The following is a 7,302-nucleotide window of genomic DNA, read 5'->3' as shown; positions in this document are numbered from 1 at the left end:
GGCTTCTTTTATTCATGAATTATTCTGAGTCTGTGGTTGTAAAACAACAAAAAATTTAATATTGTACTGAGTCTTATCATTGGAACACATTTTAATCAGATTAACTTGAAAGCCACTAAAATCCTGCTGGCAGTTTTCAGTTGTGAGGCGACTGTGATAAATTCATTAAATGTATAAGTGAACATCAAAGACCAATCTGGTGGTTACTTTTCTTTTCCACTGTTGTTTATTTGTTTGTCCAAATGTTTTTTCGAAATGCAGCAAATGGGTTCTTTTCAACAGTAATAAATTCATGTCAAAGAAAATGTACTACATAGAAAACAAAAACAGTAAAAGTGTTACAGATCTCAGTTGTTGCTGCTTGTACAGAAATTATATGCAGCATTTAACACAACAAAGTGGAAAATTAGCCATTATTTCCTCCTACCCCACCAAGTGATAAGGCACATTGTTTTGGTCACATAAGACTGTAACAGAAGTTGCTCTACCAGGTACAGATCTGTAGGTGCAATAAAGGTAGTTTTCAACTTTGCAGTCAATAATGTTAAGATAAATATTGTCCATTGTTTGTTGTCCTACACCATGGTTACAGATTCCGTTTAGGACACCGTTTGGGTCCAAGAAGAAGGTATTTTTTGGTTTGCATTCTCCTTTCTTATTGATTACTTTCATCTTTGTATTACAATCCCCAGGAGCCATTTGGCGAACGACATGCTTCTGAAAGAAGTTCAGAGCCTCGCAGATCTCTGTTGCAGAAAGAGCAAAGAGCAGGACGGCGACAACCTGGATCTTCATGATTCCCTGTTGAAAGAAAACAATTAAAAATCTGACGGATCATTTAGAGCAGCAGTGATACGACTGTACAGAACTAGACTCTTTTTAAGACTTAAGAGACTCAAAAAAAAAAAACAGTTAATCAGTGCAGATTTTAAAACAATTTAAACCTACAGAACATCCTGATGAAAGATAATTGAAGCTTAATTCAAATGGTGCTGATCGGATCTGATTCAATGATTGATTAATTGGCAGATCTCTGGAATAATTGAGTGCAGCCTATTGGTGATGCCCTCCCCATCAGTAGCAGTTAATGATGTGGCCCTTTGGGAAATCAAAGAACCACCACAGAGGCAAACTTTCCCATGTTGGATGATCATAGAGCTTCCTGAAGGTAGCTTACTGGCCTGAAGGGGGTGTTCATAATAGTTTCTCCTGATTAGATTGGTGATACAATACCAAAGCTTGAAGGACGACTGGTAACTTTTTTCAAAATGACCCCTCCATATGTTTCTTAGGCTACTGAGAGATACTTTATGGTTAGCGGAAAACGGTAAGAGAAAATCCTCACCCATAAATGTCTAACATACGTTATTTACTGCCATGTTTGGTTGATATATTTGCTTTAAGGTGAAGTGTCACAACTTAGTTCTCGCAAAGCTGAGGAGATAATTTGCTTTCATGTCATAACCCTGAAAGACAGAATCCTTGTAAAACCAGCTCTTGATTCATTGTTTATTATCCAAAATTATTTTTGACTGTTATTCCAAATAACTTAATATACCTATTAACATGCCAGGCCACATTATCATTTGGCAAAATATAAGTTCAGTGGTTGTATAAGCCGTTTAGTACGCAGGACAGCCAATAATAATTTTTTTTCTGCACATGGTTAAGAGTAAATAACACATTAGACCTTTACTATTACTTTAGTCAGTTATCTTATCCTTGGTGACTAACTCACTACAACTTCTCTTGGAACAAGCACAGGTGGTGGTTTTGTGGTGCTCTCTTACTGCTCTACTATCTTCATATTAAGGAGAGAAACACCAAGAAACTGGGAATGCAGGACAGCTCTATGATCAAGCTTTTTGAATTAATATTATGTCATTTTGGAGAAAAATCTGGTCTTATCCTTCTAAAATCTCTAATTTAGCTGGACAGTTGTTTAAAAATTTTATTCAAAAATTTTATGGTAAAAATTCTAACATGATTAAACTATGTTCAACAAAGAGCCACCGTCAGCTTCTCACTGGGGCCTGAGCTCCTCTAAGGGTCGGATCCTACAATCACCCTGGAGTTATGACAAGCCAGACAGCCACAGAAAACGAGGCTCAGCGAAATCCAACAACGGCATATTTAGAGAGCTGAAACAGTTCTGTGTAAAAGGACAAGAACTTGTTCCTGTCTGGACATTTCCAGATGAGCTCACAAACCAAACATAACCTTTTAAACAATACACTGCTTTACATATTCGTTCTCCTCTTGCTTTGCAGCAACTTATTTCAGGGAGTGTGAAGTAAATTCATAGTCCCCAAATTTTCTACAGGATGCTGCAGTGCATTTGCAGTTTAAAGGGGAATTTAAACGGAGCACCAGATTTTGATATATAAAGTGTTCTATAAAATTGAAAGAATGGCAAGTCGGGTGGCTCAAATACAAAAGATACAGTAATGCAGCGCAGAACACTGTAGAACCAGGAACGTACCAACATTATGACAATAGAGCACCTCTGCAAGGCAACTCCCACAGCCACTGTTGTGATATGCAAAAAATCAGGACCCATGTAAGAATCAGGACCCATGTAAGATGTAAATAGACTACATAACTCGTGAAACTGAAAAGGGTTTTCTCTCAAATACACTTATTGCTTTAAGGGACATGAACTCCGTTACACTGGTTATTCATTGTAAAATGCTCCACACTAACAAAATACATATTTTTCCCCAGTTTTACTTGCTTAGGCCTCTTGGCTGCCATGCTATTTGTCTGGAATATCAGTTAAAACAGACAAGCACTCCGTAGGGTGGCCAGCTACACCCTTAGAGATAGGGTGAGGAGCTCGGCCATCCGGGAGGGGCTCGGAGTAGAGCCGCTGCTCCTCCACATCGAGAGGAGCCAGTTGAGGTGGCTCGGGCATCTATACCGGATGCCTCCTGGACGCATTCCTCGGGAGGTGTTCCAGGCACGTCCCACGGGGAGGAGGCCCAGGGGACGGCCAAGGACACGCTGGAGGGACTATGTCTCTCGGCTGGCCTGGGAACGCCTTGGGCTTCCCCTGAAGGAGCTGGAAGAGGTGTCTGGGGAGAGGGTGTCTCTGCTGAGTCTGCTGCCCCCGCGACCCGGTCCCGGATAAAGCGGAAGACGACGAGTACGAGTACAGACAAGCATGCTGGACCTTCATGATGCTGTTTGTTCATGTATGTTCCCTAAATGTCTAAAAACATTCCTTTGAACATCAAGTCTAATTTAGCCATCACAATTTTTGTTTTGTAATCTATCTATAATCATTTTAATAAAAAAAAAACTTTCTGAGGCAATTGGATGCAATGAATTTATTTACCGTAACAGATTTAACTTGTACATTAACACAGTTGGATTGAAAGAAATCATGTGACCAGACATCAGTGATGGATTTTATGTCAGACAAGTTAAAGTACATAGTTGTTGTTTAATAATTTAATTAATTGTATGTTGAAGGCCCACAGCTTTATTGTTCCCACACTCAAGATAAAAGGCTGAGTGAGTATGTCCTTCGTACTTACAATCAGGGTATTTGCTTCCTTCGTTATGTTTGCACTGAACATTTTTTATAGTAATTTTGTCACTATATTTGCCACTACGGCCCTGACAAAACTTATCAAGTGCCTCCTTTTTAGCGACGATGAAGGTATTTGAACAGGAGCAGTCCTTCTGTCCGCTGTAGATCATTTCATTCATCTTGGCAGTACAGTCCTTTGGCTCCATTGAATCAACCACATATAATTTCTCAGCTTGAGAGAGCCAGGCAACTGAGAGCAGCATCAGCAGCAAAACTCCATACATGGTCTTCATAATTTTGTTAAAGAAAAAAAAACACTTTGCAATCGTTCCACATAATAAAAGACGAACACTTTTGTGTTTCTAAATGTACAAAGATAATTTATTTTTGTTTTTGCATAACTGCTGCAATTATGCCTTCAGTATTTTTAAAAAATATTAATTATTAGAATTTTTACCTGGATGAAAACGATGGCGAATTCAACGGCGGTGGTCCACGGACTACTTATTAGTCTGACGCAGCAGTTACTCGGGATCTTCTGTGACAGAAATTGTCCAAGCCTACTGCTGCACTGAAATGGGCTTTTTATATACTGTTAAGGTGAGAGGATAAGACATTATCAGTTCAATTTGCCTAGAGATAGATGCTTATTTAAACTGAAGGCAGAAAAAAACAGTTAAGTTTGAAATGCAAAATATACAAGTTAAGCAAAATGGCAGCAAAGAGATAATTTGGGAAGCACCTCATGAAGTTTTTTCTTTATATTGTCTTAAAACAGACTGAATGAGGGCTTATTCCAGTTTTTCCCATAAAATCGCCTAGGAAGAAAACTCAGGGCTGCAGAGTAAGTGTTAGATAGGTTAAATCTTAGGCCGCCTCCTCTGTTTAGTATCAGTTTTTCATATTTAACATAGATGTCTGCTTTCACTCCTCTTTCAATCCACCTGTCTTCCCTGTCCAAAATGTGCACAAGGACAAATGGGTCTAGATAATGGATGGGTGTTATTTTTGGTGGTTATTTTTCAGATCTCTGCAGCTACTTCAGAGTTACCATGGTCCTCTTGGCTGCTTCTCTGATTAATGCTGTCCTTGCCCTGTCAGTTTAGGTAAATTGCCATGTTGTGGCAAGTTTGCAGGTGGTCAATCCTCTCACCATGTTCAGATGATTGATTGAACAGAACTCTGTGATGTTCTCTAACAAACAATCAGCCCCTTTACAGAACAGTTGTGTTTATTCTGAGAGTGAAATACACACAGGTGGACTTTGAATACAAATGCTTGCGATACGTCTTTATGTTTATTTGCAAAAAATCCCCCCAAACCTCTTGACCTGTGTGTTCGTTTCCTTTCACTTGACAATTCGGCACTACTCTGCGTTGGTTAATCAAATAAAATCACAATGAAATGCACTGACAATGTGTGACAAATTGGAACAAAAAATTTCAGTTTTGTTCTTTAATAATATTAAGTCAGAGTAAGAAGAAACACTCAAAACTCAAACGTGAAGTCAAACAATTGTTTCCAATAGTTAAGGAGGGTTAAGGAGTTTTCTAACTAACCTATCCCTATTTTATACTTTTTCCACTATACCAAATGAAAAGAAAAACTCCAATTCTGCCCAAAGAACTCATAGCAAATAATTAGCTGAACTGAAAGTGATTATTTGAAGACATAATAATAAATATTTATAATGCATAAATGTGTGATTGGTCACTAATTTATGCGCATCGATCACTTGATGTTTGTCAAAGACTAAATGATCCAAAAAGCAGGAACTGCTATGGCTGCGTTTGAGAGAAAGAAGCAAACAAGAAATGGTCGACCACAAACACAAGGTGTCATATCAGTGGAGAAGAGGTGAACAAAAAGCTGAAGTACCTCCACCTAAATTTTGGAAAGTTTTATTTGTCCTGTCTAGCTTCTCTATATTTGTCTTTCTGGCCTTGGAGACCCATAAGATTTTGAATCACTTACACTGGTTAGTTGCTTGGATGATTGGTTGGTTGGTTGATTAGCTGACCTGGTGGTTTAGTCAGAATCTGTAGGACAGAGTTAAAAATACAGAAAAATTGACAATTGTTCTGAAATCTCATGTTCAATATCACCATCAATATTTATGGGGCTGATTGCAGAAAAGTCCATTTGACAATTCAGTGTTTTAATGAAATCATAGAGACAAGTACACTCAGCACTCAACATTTAGGTTATTTCACACTCACCTGCTTAGGTTTTGGTTGGGGTTGAAAGTTCTTGTTGTAAAGTTGAAGAGGTCCAAAGTGAAGATGACTTCAGTGGAGCTGAAACCTGGTTTTAGTCAAACCCTTTTTATAGTCTGAGGGATGGGATGTGTCTGATGTAACATGAACAAAATTTGAATACAATGAGTTACACAATATTCATTAAACGTGGAGTCCATGTTGTACTTGTAGTACAGCTGTGAAAATATCATTTGGTAAAGATATTCAACTAAAACATTTTTGATTTTCAAGTTCTGTCAGTGGATCCAAATTTGTATAAAATGGATAGAAATGGATTCACAGTTTCTGGCAACTGTCAACATCAACAGATAAAGAATAAAAGTTTATTCAAGGATCTTCTCCCCTGCACATTACAGCAGGACTTTAGATTACCAGTGTCAGGTTTTGGGGATGTTTGAGTTTTGTTTTGTATCTTATTCATGATTACTTTCCACATGGTGCCTGGGTTTATTTACTTTGTGTACATTTTCTTTTTTTAAAGACATTTTTTCAGCACTAGTGGCCTTTATTTTCTTTTGACAGTAGGCAGACAGGGAAGGGGGGTAGAGAGAGGGGGAGACATTCGGTAAATGTCCAGGACTCGAACCCAGGACAGCCGCTACGAGGACTGTAGCTTCTGTATATGGTCGCGCGCTGAACTCCTACACCATCAGCGCCGTGCCCAACTTTGTGTACGTTTTCTAGTTGTCACTTTTTATTTTTTATTTATTCTTGGATTCTGTTCATGTTATGGTTTGCTTGATATTGGACCCCAAGATGCAGACGAACAGGCATCGTGACGGTAAGTGCAAAAAGGTTTAAGTACAAAAACTCACTCACAGCAGGAGGCAGGAACAAAACAAACAGGCAGGCAAGACAGACATGGCATGATCAAAAAAGACAAGACTTGGTTAGCGAACAAGACATGAGTATGAGAACAAGACATGGGCATGAAAATGAGAAATGTATCCACGATGACAAACTGAACAGGTGTGTTTAAATGGAGCATGGTACAGGTGGAAAACAAAGCTGATTAACATGGGGCAGGTGAACCAAATAAACTTAATTGACAGACAGAACAAAATGTGGCTGTGGCAAAAACAGAGACTCTAATATACAAACAAAACATGAACAATACAACAAAGCTAAAGCATGACCAGGAAAACACAGAAGCATGATTCAAAATCTAAACAGTAAAAAACATAAGGAAAAATCCCAGAAACCAAAAACCAAACAACCCCTAATCATAACAGTTCATCAGGTATTTTAGTTTATGTTCTGTAGAGCTCCCGTTGGTAAGATTGTTTTACTGTTCAGCTCAGCCATGCTTTGCTCATTTCTGTCTTTACCCATAATCAGCTTCATCCACCAATTAGTTTCATTCTGGTTCACCTGTTTCATGGCCTACATATACTCCTCTGTTCTGTTCAATCATTGCTGGATCATTTTGTGTACTTATGTTTCTGTCCATCTATGTTCTGCCACCCATGTTTAGTCTGTTTTGGTTTATTAATTAAACCCTTTTATTTT

At 38.4% G+C, this 7,302-nt stretch overlaps 1 long non-coding RNA gene across 1 annotated transcript; it reads right to left on the bottom strand.

Annotated features, from left to right (window-relative positions):
* Nucleotides 1-207: 207 nt before the first annotated feature.
* Nucleotides 208-5,849, bottom strand: LOC124861307. The gene is made up of 3 exons (XR_007036593.1): nt 5,755-5,849; nt 5,510-5,574; nt 208-801 (listed from the first exon to the last, which is right to left on the bottom strand). It is a non-coding gene; the product is annotated as an uncharacterized LOC124861307 (long non-coding RNA).
* Between the last annotated feature and the right edge of the window lie 1,453 nt (nt 5,850-7,302).

Source organism: Girardinichthys multiradiatus, chromosome 24 (assembly GCF_021462225.1).
Source record: "Girardinichthys multiradiatus isolate DD_20200921_A chromosome 24, DD_fGirMul_XY1, whole genome shotgun sequence".
Classification (NCBI taxonomy): Eukaryota; Metazoa; Chordata; class Actinopteri; order Cyprinodontiformes; family Goodeidae; genus Girardinichthys; species Girardinichthys multiradiatus.
The sequence above is the reverse complement of the archived record's forward strand: the minus strand, read 5'-3'. Positions and strand labels throughout refer to the sequence as shown.